This window comes from Eumetopias jubatus, unplaced genomic scaffold (genome assembly GCF_037043125.1).
Source record: "Eumetopias jubatus isolate StellerSeaLion01/CBP00866 unplaced genomic scaffold, mEumJub1_p1.0 scaffold_4, whole genome shotgun sequence".
Lineage (NCBI taxonomy): Eukaryota > Metazoa > Chordata > Mammalia > Carnivora > Otariidae > Eumetopias > Eumetopias jubatus.
In genome coordinates this window covers 74482561-74497441 of record NW_028274810.1, presented here as the reverse complement: position 1 = coordinate 74497441, position 14881 = coordinate 74482561, and the positions used below count along the sequence as shown (strand labels likewise).

General features: G+C 43.0%; 1 long non-coding RNA gene across 2 annotated transcripts in view; it reads right to left on the bottom strand.

Moving 5' to 3' along the window:
- The window catches only part of LOC114224319 (uncharacterized), a 186273-nt gene that overhangs the window by 102255 nt on the left and 69137 nt on the right, over positions 1-14881 (bottom strand). The gene's annotated exons all lie outside the window — the stretch shown is intronic.

Sequence of the window (14881 nt, the reverse complement as noted above, 5' to 3'; positions counted from 1 at the left end):
AATAATAGGGGAAACTGTGCAGGAAGGAGAGGAGAGGGATCCCAATTGATCTATTGTAAACCTAAAACTGCTAAAAATAAATAAATAAAGTCTATTAATTAAAAAAATTAAAACTCTGCAGCTTAAATTCTTTGAGTTGTTGGTAGAGCAATCAGTCTTATTGGTCCGTTTGTATTGATTTACTTATTTATTATAAGTATAAATGCTTTCTTAATAAGGAAATACAGTCTCATTTAAACATGCAATAAATCTGGCCGGAAATTGAAGGATATTTGCTAGCTAGTCACCATTCCAACCATACTTGAACATTGGGGGAGGAAAAAAGGAAACATCATTAGATGTCAGCAAGTTATAATTCCCTAGTTTCTGCTCCTGACTGCATTGGAAACCCCACATTTCTAACACATAGCTTTGCTTCTCTTGTACCACTTAGAGAATACAGATAGATACACTGAGGCCCTTGACCATAAAGGCAATTAAATACTGGAAGAAAGAGGAGATTTGCTGAAATGTCCTTCTAAACATTATTTAAAATGGAAATAACAAGCTTATACTTCCAGCTATGATGAAGTAGCTGGGTATCAGACTAATTCTCCTGTTAAAAACATCTATAAAAGCTGGCCAAAATAACACACACACACACACACACACACACACACACACACACACACACACACACCAGCTGCTTGAAGACACTGGAGGACAGCCAAAACAGCCAACACTTGAGGAACTAAGATCCCAAAGAGCATAAGTGGTTCCTGAAGGGAGCCCTCTGGCACAACCACATTTTTCCCTGGGGACATTTATTAATATACAATGCAGGGCCAAATAGTAATCAGCAGTCTCAGTGGGTTGGAGAAAGAAAAACTGAGATTCATGGACCACTGAGGAGGAGGGGCTCATTAAACACCAGACTTTCAACTGAGACTCTGGAAGAGCCATGACCTGTGATTAAGAACAAACTAGAAAGGGCGCCTGGGTACCTCAGTTGGTTAAGCGACTGCCTTCAGCTCAGGTCATGATCCTGGAGTCCCGGGATCGAGTCCCACATCGGGCTCCCTGCTCAGCAGGGAGTCTGCTTCTCCCTCTGACCCTCTTCCCTCTCGTGCTCTCTATCTCTCATTCTCTCTCTCTCAAATAAATAAATAAAATCTAAAAAAAAAAACAAAGAAAAGAACAAACTAGAAATAAGGGAGCCTGGGTGGCACAGTTGGTTAAGCGTCTGACTTTTGGTTTCAGTTCAAGTCATGATCTCATGGTCATAGGATCAGGCCCCACGTCAAGCTCCACACTCAGCAGGGAGTGTGCTTGGGATTCTCTCTCCCTTCTGCCCCTCACCCCTTTCTCAAATAAATAAATAAATCTTAAAAAAAAAAAAACTAGAAATAGATCAGTCTGAACTGGATCAAAGTGATCTCTCCTTGCTCTCTCTGGGAAAATTAAATCCTCTCTGACAGGAGATATCATCCAGAGGCTCTACAATTTTTCATACCTAATTTTCAGCATTCAATGAAAAATACCAAACATTCCAGAAAACAGAACCAAATGATAGAAAATCAAGAGAAAAACAGATAGTAGAAAAAGAACCACAGGTGATCTGGAGTTAACAGACATGGACTTTCAACTTAACAGCTGACAAAATACTTAAACCAACACTTCACAAGAAAAGAAGAATAACTAAGTTGCCAGTAAGTATATGAAAAGAAACTCAAAGTCATTAATCATCAGGAATACAAATTAAAGCCACAATGAGATAACTACAAATCTTAAGAATGGTTAAAAAATAAAAATATTAAATGTTGGTGAAGACATGAAACAATTTGTACTGCATACATTCCTGGTATAAATGTAAATTGATGCAAACACTTTGGAAAAATTTTTTTGCATAAATTATAAAAACTAAACATACATATACCTTATGACCCTGTAGTTCCACTCCAGAGCATATACATAACGAAAACAAGTGTTTGTGTAGCCAAAAGATAATAGCCAAGAATATTCATAGAAATCTTATTTATAATAGCCCAAATTACAAGTAGCCCAAATGTCCATCAACAATGGTATATTCCAAGGTAGCATATTCATCCAATAATATGAGACAATGACCAAGAACAAACTTCATCCATGCGACCCATGATGATAAAGCTCATAAACATAACATGGAAAAAAAAAAGACAACATGCTGTATGATTCCACTTATGTAAAGATTAAAACCAAATAAAATTAGCCCATGGTGATATAAGCCAGAATAGTGGTTATATTCGATGGGAGCAGATCACAACTGAAAGAGGCACAAGTCGGACTTCAGTTGTGCTGGTAATGTTCTAGTCTAGTTCTGAGTGGAGATTAGAAAAGTGTGTTCATTTTGTGAAAATTCTACAAACTATATATTCAAGGTTCGTGTACTTTGGTGTATGTGATACACTCAAATAAAAAGTAACCAAAACATGTATTTAGAAAGAAATTATTTAGGCAACTAAACATTCCCTAACAATGGAGGCAGAGGGAACCTGAACTGGAAGGTTCTGAAGACAGCTTTTACCTGTCATCTACTGGCCCTTGCATGGAGCAGCAGCTCTCCTTCAAGGCTGTCTTCCCACTTTCTCTTTCCCCAGCCCATCTATCTGCCATATCCAATTTGGATTTTACAGCAAGTGGTTAAATTTGTTTCACTTAACTTCCTGCTGCTTAAGGTAGAGACCTCATTCCCAAGGTACCACTGTGTAGTTAATTCCTGGAGGTTCCCTCTCAGAACTCTTCCTCAAGCCCATGCCTTCTTCTCCAGCCACGTTGCTTTCATTTGTCCTCTTTTAGTCATTCATTCATTCATTCATTCATTCATTCTTGCATTGACCTAATGTGTATTTGTGCAGTGTGTCGTGCCTGCTAGTGGCTATGAGAGGGGCTGAGGGTTGTGGAGGCAAGTCAGACATGGCCTCTGACAACCAAAGCTTTTGACTTTCACCACCAAGGGCTTCCTACACAGAGGAGGCTTCCTACACAGTCTCACCAACAAGTTTCCCTCCCTCCTCTCTTCCCCTCTCTTCCCTGCCACCACCTCACAACTCTCTTCTCCAACACACACGCCTTTTACACTTTATTTAAGTAAGCAAGACAAGCTCATTAAAGGAAATTTTGGAAAATATATAAAACAAGAAAAAGGAAAAAGACCCTATCACTCATATTCTTAACACTCAAAGATTTTTAAGAACATAACTGTTCTCTTTATCATTTTTCAATGATATTTTTTCAATAATGGCTGTCTTTCTAGTATACAAGTCTGATCACTATCCTCTCTTCCTAGAAGGTATTGAACTAGTCCACTGCCTGTGGGACAGTGGTCACGGGCTGTGGATGCAAGGTATGCTGCACCACCCTGTCTCTGCTTGCACCATTCCCTCTGCCTACAGTGCTCTTCCCACCTCTCCAGCCTCAAACACTCGCACTCGCCTGCCGTGGCCAGGTGCAGACTTCACTTCTGCTAGACCCTACTGTGACACGTGTCACAGGTGCTGGGACTGTAGGGAGGGCAGCGGGGCTGTCAAAATGCTGACCCTGGAATCAAATGCTAGAATTCTCCATGTCGTATTTCTGTGAGGACTGAATAAGATGACCCTGTCAAAGTGTAACTTAGCACAATGCCAGGCACAGAGTAAGTTCTGGGAACATGTTGCTTATTATACTTGTCAGATGTCTGCCTCCTTCCCCTGGGCTTTGCACATCCCCCAGGACAGATTTCTTCTTTATCTCTGTGCCCCCTCCCCCATGCTCAGTTTAAAGTGCTTTATAAATGTTTGAAGGATGAATGAATGACCTGCCAAGACTTGACATGTTCTCTTGCTATACATACCTTCCTAGTGAGAAATCAAAAAGAGGAGTAGGAAGATGGGGAAAAAGAGAGGAAGAATAAAGGAGATAGAAGGAGAAGGAAAGAAAAGAAGAGGAAGCAGAGGAGGAGGAAGAAGAGACTGGTAATGAATTGCCATTATTAATAATGGCATTTGACACTTGTGTGCACAGAAAACAGGCATCAATCACAGTATCCCCGCCTGCAATGGCCTCTCCTGCTGCTAACTCTTTGCAGTCCAGGAAAATGTTGGTCCTTGCACTTGATGCAAAGCTCAACATTACATTCTGGCCCCTGGGATAAATGAGCTGTGTAACAGCGTCACTGCCCAGAGACGGTTCCTGAAAGAGGACCCTCAGAGAGACCCCCTGGGAGGCAAAGGACTGCGTAGGGCCTACGCAGGACAATCCAGATCATCTGAGGTGGAAGAATGTATGGTGGGCATCGTCTCGTCCTCAAATTCTCCAAAACAGATGTAGCACTGGATGTGTGGAATATTTAAAGGCTCCCTTGCAGCCCAAGCATCTTGGCAAAACCTATTTCTACTGACTCCAGATATACTGGCTTCTACTTCTACTCTAGAGTCAGTGGTAAATCCCCAAGAACTCATTAGTGGTTTCTAGCACACATAAAAGTACAGAAAGCCTTTGTTTTGCTGATTAGGGAAGCTACATAAATTTTTAACTGATTATTAAGAAATAAATGCCAACCTTTGCAGCAAAACACATTTTTCTCTGTCTCTGAATACCAAGGAGGCCTTTGGGGCCTTCACCTCGGGATAGGCCTGGTGGTTTCACCCCAGCCGTGGGGGCCGGCTCCACCCCCGCAGCTGTTTCCAAGGGCAGTTCACTCATCAGCAGAGGCCCCAAGTCTCTGAGCGGGGGGTCATGGCCCTCATGAGTCAAATCCCACACAGAGAACACATGCCTTCCTAGTGGCTGGCAGCACCACTGGCTTGCAGATTTTTGCAAAGCGATTAAACCATGAACTTGGAAATCAGTCAGGCCTGAGTTTGAATTCCAGCTCCAGCACTTACTAGCTATGTGGCCTAAGGTAAGTTGCTCATCCCTCTAAATCTGACTTTCCTCATTTGTGAAATGGGAATAATAATAGCATCTACCCCTCAGGGCTGTGGTAAGGATTAAATACACAAAAGGGGAAAAAAGGAAAATATGCAGACAATGCCCAAAAAGGAGTCAGGATAGTACTTGGTATACAAGTCATGCTTAGTAAATGATAGCTATTATTACTGTTATTTAGGGATCACTCTCTCAGCTTCCAGATTTGGTTCTGTAGCATTTCCACTGAGAGAGAAAGTCAAAGCTGAGGCTGAGGATGCTGAACTGAAAATTATAATAACAGCTAACCTTTAGGAGCATTTACAATGCTCCAGGCACTGTACAGGTGGTATTTACATATTTTATCCAGTTAATACTCACAACATATGGGCCACAAACTACCATGAACCTCATTTTAGAGAGGGGTGTACAAGGCCCAAAGAAGTAAAATAACTTACCTTGGGGAGGGGGTGAGGAAGGAAAGAAATAGCTTGGTGGACTGGGGAGTGGGGGGGGGGTGCTGGGGAGGGGAGCACGGGGCTGGGAGCAGGGAGGAGGTGGTTCTGGAAAAATGGAGGAAGAAAGGAAAGGAAATAGTAGGTGTCTCTGTGGGTTATGAATTGGTTCCCTTTAATGTTCTTTCAGAGACAAAAGTTACAGTCGGAATTCCTTTTTAATTAGCAGCTCCATTGTTGTTATGAGACCACCAAAGTTCACAGGGCATAGTTAAATAGGAGGGAAGCATTTTCACCAGAATTGTAAGCTGGTCTCATCCAAGAGCAGAAACTCTTATTAAAACCTGCCACGGCAAATGACCTCACTGCAGTAGGTATGGTGGTCTGCACCGCAGGGCACATCCCTAGTCGGGGAGAAGAGCTCCCGGAGGCCTCCAGAGATCCTGCTACACTTAACCACAGTGATCCACCCCCAGCTTCCTCCCAGGGCACAGCTCCCTTTTGTTCTTTCCCTTTTCTCCCCTCTCTTTAATAATGAACGTGTGACTCAGAGGTTTAATGAGTTACCAGGAGAAGTTAACCAGAAGGGAAGCCCATTGAGTAAAGGCATAATTAAAACTGTGAATGGACAGTGGAATACAATCATTGCAGGAGATGGGAGCACACAGGAATGACTCAGGGGTTAGGGTGCTTAGAAAAGGGCCTCTGGGACTTAAATTATTTCTGAAGATGATCTGAAAATTGAAGGAAAATTCTGGAACCCTTCCGCAGTCAGAAGTGATAGGCTGCCTGGACCTCTCCTTTCCCTCCCCTGAATGATCTAGACTGGTAGCCAGGACTCACTCCCAGAAGAAGCTGAACAACAGCTAAGGCTGAACGCATCAAGGGACTCATTACCCTTTTGGTGCTAACACCACCAGGCTTTAATGTCAATTACTTCCCCGGTGTAGATAAGTTTCCTGCAGGAAATTATAACAGGAGAAGGTGAAAAGCAAAGGCAGCATCACACTGGATTTTCACTCTTTAGCCCAAACCCAGAAATATTTTGCTTGGCTGGTGAGAGACAGTAAGGAAGACAAGCATGCACTACCTTCAGGGGAGGGAGGCTGGGCTGTTATGGTTCCTAGAAGTCCACACACCAACCTGCAGCCGATTACCCATGTGTGTATGATTAGAATTAGAAAGGAAACAGTACGGGGGGCTGTGAGTTCTTAGGAGAAATGCAGGCTGATCCTAATCAAGAAATACAATGCTCCCTGGGTCAGGATCTCTGTAAAACAACAGCAAGAGAAAGGATACTCTGCCAGGGAATCCATTCTGGGAGTTTCCATAACTGCAGCCACTCCAGGTCAGCCACGCTAATGGACCAGCAGTACAAGTTTATGCCAAATATCAATTGTCTTGGTTCCATACAAGTGTGCTTCCTGCTTGAAGAGGGCCAAGGCTATCTCACCTCTCCCCTTAGAATACAGAAGCGATTGCTTTGGCAATGTGGAGGGACATGAACAACTCCAGGGTATTTCCACTAGGGGAAATAGAAAGAGGTAGGGCCCAAACGTTATGGATGGAGTTTGAAATCCATTTTTAATTTTTGTTGAATATAAGCATACGCAGGTTTTGAACAGCCCTGGAAACAAATTATGGAAGCGACACTATGAACCATGAAGGAGAGGGAACTGACAGGTGCTTCTGCTTTTGGGTCTTATTCATATACATAAATTCTCCAAACTCCTGTCTCTATGCTCCAGGCTGATGAGGAGTGAATAACTTGGGTGGTCTAAAAAATCTTACAAGCAGTGGGGAAGGGCCCTAAAATTTTCTTTTAGTCAAAATGGTATGTTTATTTTATAACAGAAATATATACATGCACAATTTAAAAGGAAAATTAATATATGAAAGTAATTATACTAGCATAAAAGGATTCAGTGATTTATTTTTCATCTTTGCCCAATAAAACAAGGAGAATTATTTATGTTTTTACGATACTTTCTAAAAATCTACCTCCCATTAATCTGTATGCCACTAAAAACAAAATTTAACTGCCCTGTGTCCTAAGAAAACTTAAACTTTTGCCAGAATAAGTAGAAACGCATTTTGTCAAATAAAGGGGAATCAATCCAAAATTGTTATTATATTAATCCTGCTCTAATCCCCAAACAGTTTTTGATTCCCTAAGACACTGCTAAACATGTAGGTATGAGCTTTTCATCAATAGTTGTCAATAAATATAAACAAATTCAGCCCAGCCTTAGTCTGACACAGTCAAACAGAGTATGGGCTCTGGAGCCAAGCCACTTAGGGTCAGGTCCTGGCTCCCACATATACAGCTCAGGCAAGTGAATTAACTTCTCTGACCTAATGACATCCTTAATTGACGTCCATTCAATGCAAAGGCACCTGGGAGAACTCCATCATCCAAGGACAAACTGGGCAGAAGAGAGAAAAAGTTCAAAATGCAATGATCCCTATTGCCCAGATTGGACACAGAAAGAAAACTCAGAACTCCAGTGGAGGAGGAGGATTTCAGAAAGGTTTGTTCATGGTCCAGATCTATTCTTAGCTAAGGAATAAGATGAATGCCTAAAAGGTTATAATGCAATGCAAAAGCCTCCCAGATTTTTGCCAGCTCAGTGTGAATCACTCCCTGAGTCAGGACAGGACAAGGCACCCGCTCCTGCCCTTGAACAGTACAGTTACCTGAGTCAGAGCCTATTTTGAAAAGCTAAAACTGATCTATATCTGGCATTTCAAGGGCAAGCCAATTCACCTACATGCAATCAACCACAGGTGAGTTCTTCTTCTATTCATAGATATCCTAGAAATAGGTCTGAAAACACAAAAGAGGCCCCGTGGTGCTGCAGGAATGGCACACAGAAACTCCAGAACCACCACTTACTAGCTCTAAGCCCTTGAAAAAAATGTTAACCCCTCTGAACTTACCATTTCTCATCTGTAGAATGGGTGGCATAGAAGAGTGCCAGTTTTGAGGGGGGGCCAGAGTAAGAATGGACTGCAGCTGGCTCATAAAAGGAGCAGCCAAAAGGACAGAACAGAGGCCACACACGGGCCCAACACGGTGGGCTCTCACACTCCATGGCTTCTCCAGCTTCTGTGGCTACAAAGGCCACTACGGAGCCCCCAACACGGTACATCCGTAGAGGAGACCAATGGGCTAGCTGGCGATGAGTTGCCTCCCTTCCACCCTATAAAGAGCAGTATTTCATCCTGATTAGGAGTCACCAATATTTGGGGGGTGGATAGATCTATCTTTCTTGCCCGTGGGCCTCAGCCACCAGGACTCACAGTCTTCGCTTGACCGATCCTGCTGAAATACGAATCCTGCATAAATTCACTTTGGACAAAGAAATCCATTTTGCAGCAAAGAAGGTGCCCATGGGCACATGACTATGCAAGCCACTGGTCCTACTACTTAGCACACCACTCAGACGCACTGGCTTGACAGAACATTGGAAGGATCTCTTGAAAACATGGCTAAGGTACAAATGTAGACGGAACACCCTACAAGGGTGAAACGCTATTGTCTGGGAAGCGGCATATACTCCCTGATGTAAAATCAAGAGCCTTTTTCTGAGGCTCACTCCCAAGAAACAGAATACATACGTCTGGGAACAAAGCGGGCTGGGGGCCTGGGAGTGGCCTCACTCACTATTACTCCCAGTGTCAGTGGAGAAATTTGTGTTTCCTATACTTGATATGTTAGGCTCTGTAGGGCTAGAGATGCTTCCATCATAGGACGTGGTTTCTGCTACAGTAAAAGCTGTAGCTGCTGCCTGCCAAGTTACTGTAAGCTCCGCATCCCACAGCAGGCAAAGAAGTAGAGCTGTCTTACTGGCAAGTGGGTTTGACCATGATCATCGCAAGGAATTAGGGGTGCTGTCACGAAATGGGGCAGGGAGGAATACAGATGACATATGATAGATATGACGGGTGATCCTCTGGGGTGTGTCTTGGTATTTCAATGCCCAGTTTTAACTGTAAATTGGCAAATGCAACCACCACAGCCTGATAAGGACATGGTAACCAGAGGACTCAGACCCTTCAGGCATGCAAGTCTGGCTCACTCCAACAGACGAGCCACCTTGATTAGCAGAAGTGTGAGCCAAGGGAGGGTGTTCTAGAAAGAGCAGCCAACAAAGGAGAGGATGAGTATCAGTTAGGGCCTCAGGACCAGTTGCAACAGTGGGACTGTAGTTTGTCCCATTAACCCCAAAATTCTGACCAAGAAGAATCTCAGAGAAGTTGTGGGAGGATGAAGTAAGCTTAAAGTGAGAAGTAAGTGGATCTGAGTGGTACAGGGGGTGGACTGTAGCAGATGCTATTGGCCATCCCACTCAGATCCCCATTTACCAGGCAGGTGTCCCCATCCTCCTGCTGCTGCTGTGGGTGTTGGCCGCTATGGCTCACACCTGCACTCCTCTCTGAAGGGTTCCTCTTAGCTCACGGGAACTGCCTTATCTAGAGATGCCTCTCCCACCTCCCCCCGGGGAAACCTGTAACCCGTTGTTGCAGGGGAATAAAAGTGGAACCCCCTCGCCTCAAGGCAGGAAAGCCTTTGTGGTACAATTCACTCTTGAGTTCCACGTGGGATTAGTGGTCTTCATCTGCTCAGGCTGCTATAACAACATCCCATAGACTGGGTAGCCTGTAAACAACAGAAGTGTATTTCTCCCAGTTCTGGAAGTCTGAGATCAGGGTGCCCGCACTTGAGCTCTGATGAGAGCTCTCTTCTGAGTCACAGACTGCTGCTATCTTCTTGGATCCTTGCGGGATCTCTCCGGGGCCTCTTTTATAAGGGCATATTCTCATTCATGAGGGCTCCATCCTGATGATTTAATTACCTCCCAAGGGCCCCACCTCCTAACAGAATCGCATGAAGGGTTAGAATTTCAACATATGAATTTTGAAGGGGACACAAACATTCAGTGCGTAAAACTGGCTGAAGCCAGGCTTTTAAGACCACTTCTTTACCTAGTTTCTCTCTGGCTCATACTGCTTCTCTTACTCCGTTAGGGGTTTTCCATAAAAGCAATCTCCCAATCAATGAATATTTTGCACATACTCCCATCTGGGCCATGTTTCTAAGCACCCAACTTAATCCACTTACCCAGGATACATTTTTACGCATCTACTGTGTTTACAACCCCATATACCATGATCAAGGTATGATAGCTTGAGTTTTTGTTTAGCAGATATTCACTCTCCTCCCCTGCCACTAGGGACAGAAAATCCTCCCATGCCCCACTGCCACGGATTGTATTTTTCAAAAATGGCTGCCCCACTATCTCCCATCCCTCGCGCACTTCTCACAATGTGACGTGAACACCCCTCCCATAGAGTGTTGGGATCAGCGTCTCCTCCCCTTGAAAGTGGCTTTTGCGACTGTTTCAATCAAAAGAACAGCAGAAGTGACGCTATGTGATTTCCAAAGCTGGTCATAAAGACAATGTAGCTTCCACGTGGTTCTCTGAAACGACTATGCTAGAGTTCTAAACCACCTTGTGTGCAGTCTGACAGCCCTACAGCCACCATGCTGAGTGAAAGCCCAAGCTAGCCCGCACAGAGCGACCGCTGGAGAAGTGAGAGAAGAGTGGAGAAGCCTGGAAACACTGGTCACCCTCCTGCTATACCAGCTCCAGTCATTACCTGACTGCAACTCCACAAGAGACCCTGAGGCAGGCCTGCCCATCTGAGCCCTTCCTGAACACCTGACCCAGAGACACCGTGAGAGACAAGAAAACAACTGTTACTGTTTTAAGCCACAAAGTTTCGGGGAAACTTTTTCCCTACCAGTGGTAACCAGGACATCTACTGTGATGTTGAGCTTTCCCAATGGAATCTGTATCTTGTACTTTTGCCATCACCATGAGAAGAGCATGTCTTAGGTATAAGCAAGTCACTCATACAGGAAAAGTGAAAAATGTGTGTAGTAAGAAAACCTGCAACCAGCCCAGATCAGCAAACCATCGACAAACTGACTTGCAAGATGCACAAATGAGACATAAACGCTTATAGCTATATGCCACCGACATTTTGTAGGATTTTTGTTGTTGTTATGTAGCATTATGGCAATAACTGACCCAAAAGGAAAGATGAAAGCATTCCCTGTTCCCAAGGATAGGATACTTCATAATCTGTAATTAAGGAGGCTTTATGATTATTATCAATAAAAATCATGAAAAGAGCAGCATTATCCAATAATATCTTTATCCTGAAATTTTAATATTCTTCTCCTTTCTTAAGCCCAATTAGTGATACTGTTCCTTTTTCTGTCATATGTCTAAAGACATATGACAAATGACCTCATGGGCTTTAATTAATCAGACTCTACAGAATGAAATGTTGTCACGTGCCTTGCATGACTCAAAAAAAAAAAAGACAATGGATAGATAGAAGATCTTCCCAGCAACCATCAGCTAGAATGAGAAGCACCAGAAGCCAAGAATTAGTTTACAAGTCCCTTGAGATAAGAGATCAAGAATCTCACCAAAAAGAGAATGGGTAGTAATCCACCCAAGCAGTGTATTAGGGTTATAAGTAAAAAGGTACCAAGAGATTCATTTAAGCCAGGAATATAGAAAATAAACTTCAATCCAAAAGAATAAAGACAATAGATATTTACCCACAGACCCTGAGGACCATAGTGAGAAGCCATGAAAAAGACAGAAGGAGCCAGGGCCCAGTTTTAGATCCAACCAAACCTCAAGCCCAGGCCTTATTCAGGGTTGGTCTTGGAAAAAAGGGCTGGTCTTCCCTGGGTCCAATGATTCAAATGAATGTTTGAAAATAACTGATAATATACAAGGAATAATTATTACCCAGTGCGTTTTTTAAATTGATTGGGGAAGGGAAATTTCATACCAAATTACTCAACAAATCATATTTTGATTTTAATGTTAATCTCACAAAACACTTGTCGTTTGTGAAAACTGTAGTTACTAAGTACCCCCTGGGGCTTCACTAGATACTGAGTATATGAAAGTTATACATCTTTCTCTGGGCCATAAGTAGGACCAGATGGGATACTGGAATTCTTACTCATCCTCAAATGGCATTAGGGAGACTGATGATATTCAAACTTATTTCATCACACCAACCAGAGTGGCAAAGGTATTAAGAATATCAAAGCCTCTTAGAAAGACAATCTTGAAAACCTCCTAAGAAAAAGATGACCTTGAGTCTGGCCTAACTCAAACCAAGCATTTTATTACTATTACCCTAGACAGTGAAGCACACAAAACCCACTGTTGAGGGATTTTTCAACAACAGCACAGTTGGCATGTTGAGCCAGACAACTCTTCATTGTGGGGACCTGTCCTGAGCACTGCAAGATGTTTATCTAGCAGCATCCCTGGCGGGTACTATCGAGATGCCAGGAGTACCCTGTCGTCATCACAACCAAAAACATCTCCAAAAACATTGCCAAATGTTCCCTGGGTGGCAAAATCACTCTCGGTTGATAACCGATGCATTAATGTGGTCTAGTCTTAAAGGGCCAGCTCCTAAAGGATGAAAGAGAAACAAACAAAACAAACTCTTTGAGAAACAAAAGCCATGTGACAAGGTTATATTACATCAGTGGTTCTCAGACTTTTTTTCTACCTGATAGATTCAAGTTCACAAGCATGGCACTGCCAGGGACATACTGGGATTCCGACAAAATAGGACTACAGGTTAAGTGAAAAACTTCACCAGTTTATTCTGACCCAAGAAAGAAAATTTAAGTGCACGTGAGTGAAAATGATGGATTATTGTTATGGACTGAATGGTGGTCCCCTCCTCCCACCAAAAGAAAGATACGGTGAAGTCCTAACCTCTGGTACCTCATAATGCGAGCTTATTTGGAAATAAAGTCTTTGGGAATGTAGTCAAGTTAAGTTAAGGTCATCAGGGTAGAGCCTAATCCCATATGGCTGACATCTTCATAAAAACAGAGCCATTTGGGAGCACCTGGGTGGCTCAGTTGGTTAAATGTCTGACTCTTGATTTCGGCTCGGGTCATAATCTCCGGGTCCTGAGATAGAGCCTTATGTCAGGCTCCACACTGGGCATGGAGCCTGCTTAAGATTCTCTCTCTACCTCTCCCTCCCCCCCCCGCCCTTGCATGGGCTCTCACTCGCTCTCTCTTTTAAAAAATAAAAATAAAAAAGGAGACATTTGGACATAGACACAGACATGCACAGAGGGAGGGCTATGTGAAGAGCGGACCAATGCTGCCACAAGCCAAGTAACATCTGGAGCTACCAGAAGCTGGAAAAGGCAAGGAAGTGTCCTCTTCTATAGACTTTAGAGGGAGCATGGCCCTCTGGACACTTTGATTTTGGGCTGTTAGCCTTTAGAACTATGAAACAATAAATTTCTCTCCTGGGCCACCCGATTTGTGGTACCTTACTATAGCAGCCCTAGGAAACTAATAAATCTGTATTAGTTCTAGGAAAAATTATTAAATTCATTTTATTTTTAACAACTAGTGAGTTCCAGGGCCCCTGGGCGCTCAGTCAGTTAAGTGTCCGACTCTTGGTTTTGGCTCAGGTTATGATCTCAGGCTTGTGAGATCGAGCCCTGTCTAGGGCTCTGTGCTGGGCGTGGAGTCTGCTTAAGATTCTCCCTCTCCCCTCCCTCTGCCTCTCCCCCCACTTCCCCACTTACACTCTCTCTCTCTCAAAAAAAAAAAAAAAAAACCACCAATCTAGTGAGTTCCATACCAAAACCTGCATACAGATGTTTATAGCAGCTTTATTCATAACTGCCAAAACCTGAAAATAATCGAAATGTCCCTCAGTAAGTAAATGGATAAACTGTGGGACACCCAGACAACAGAATTCTATACAATATTAAAAAGAAATGTTACAAAAAGACATGAAAGAACATTAAATGCATATTACTAAGGGAAAGAAGCCAATATATAAAGGCTGTACACTGTATGATTCCAACATTCTGGAAAAGGCAAACTATGGAGACAGTAGGAAGATCAGTGTTCACCTGGAGTGGAGGGAGGGGAGATGAATAGGCAGAGCACACAGGATTTTCAGGGCAGTGAAAATACTCTGTATATTATAATGATGGATACATGTCATTGTACATTTGCCCAAACCCACAGAATGTACAACCCCAAGAGCAAACCCTAAGGTAAAACTACTGTAGTTTGGGTGATTATACATGTAGGTTCATCCTTGGTAACAAACGTACCACTCTGGTGAGAGATATTGATAACAGGAACAGGGATATATGGGAAATCTCTGTATCTTCCTCTCAATTTTGTTGTAAACCTAAAACCGCTCTTAAAAAAAAAAAAAACTCAGTCTTTAAAAAAATTAGTAATCTGAAAACATCCATGTTTTACTGATTGTAGTAAATTACTTATAATATAATCACAACCGATTCAAGGCACGAATGTGTCACAACATAACAGTGAAAACTGCCACAGCACAGGATGTTCTGCATTGTGCCTCTGAAAAATTGGAGGTAGAACTTATAAAAGTTATTCATTTGGACCACATTAG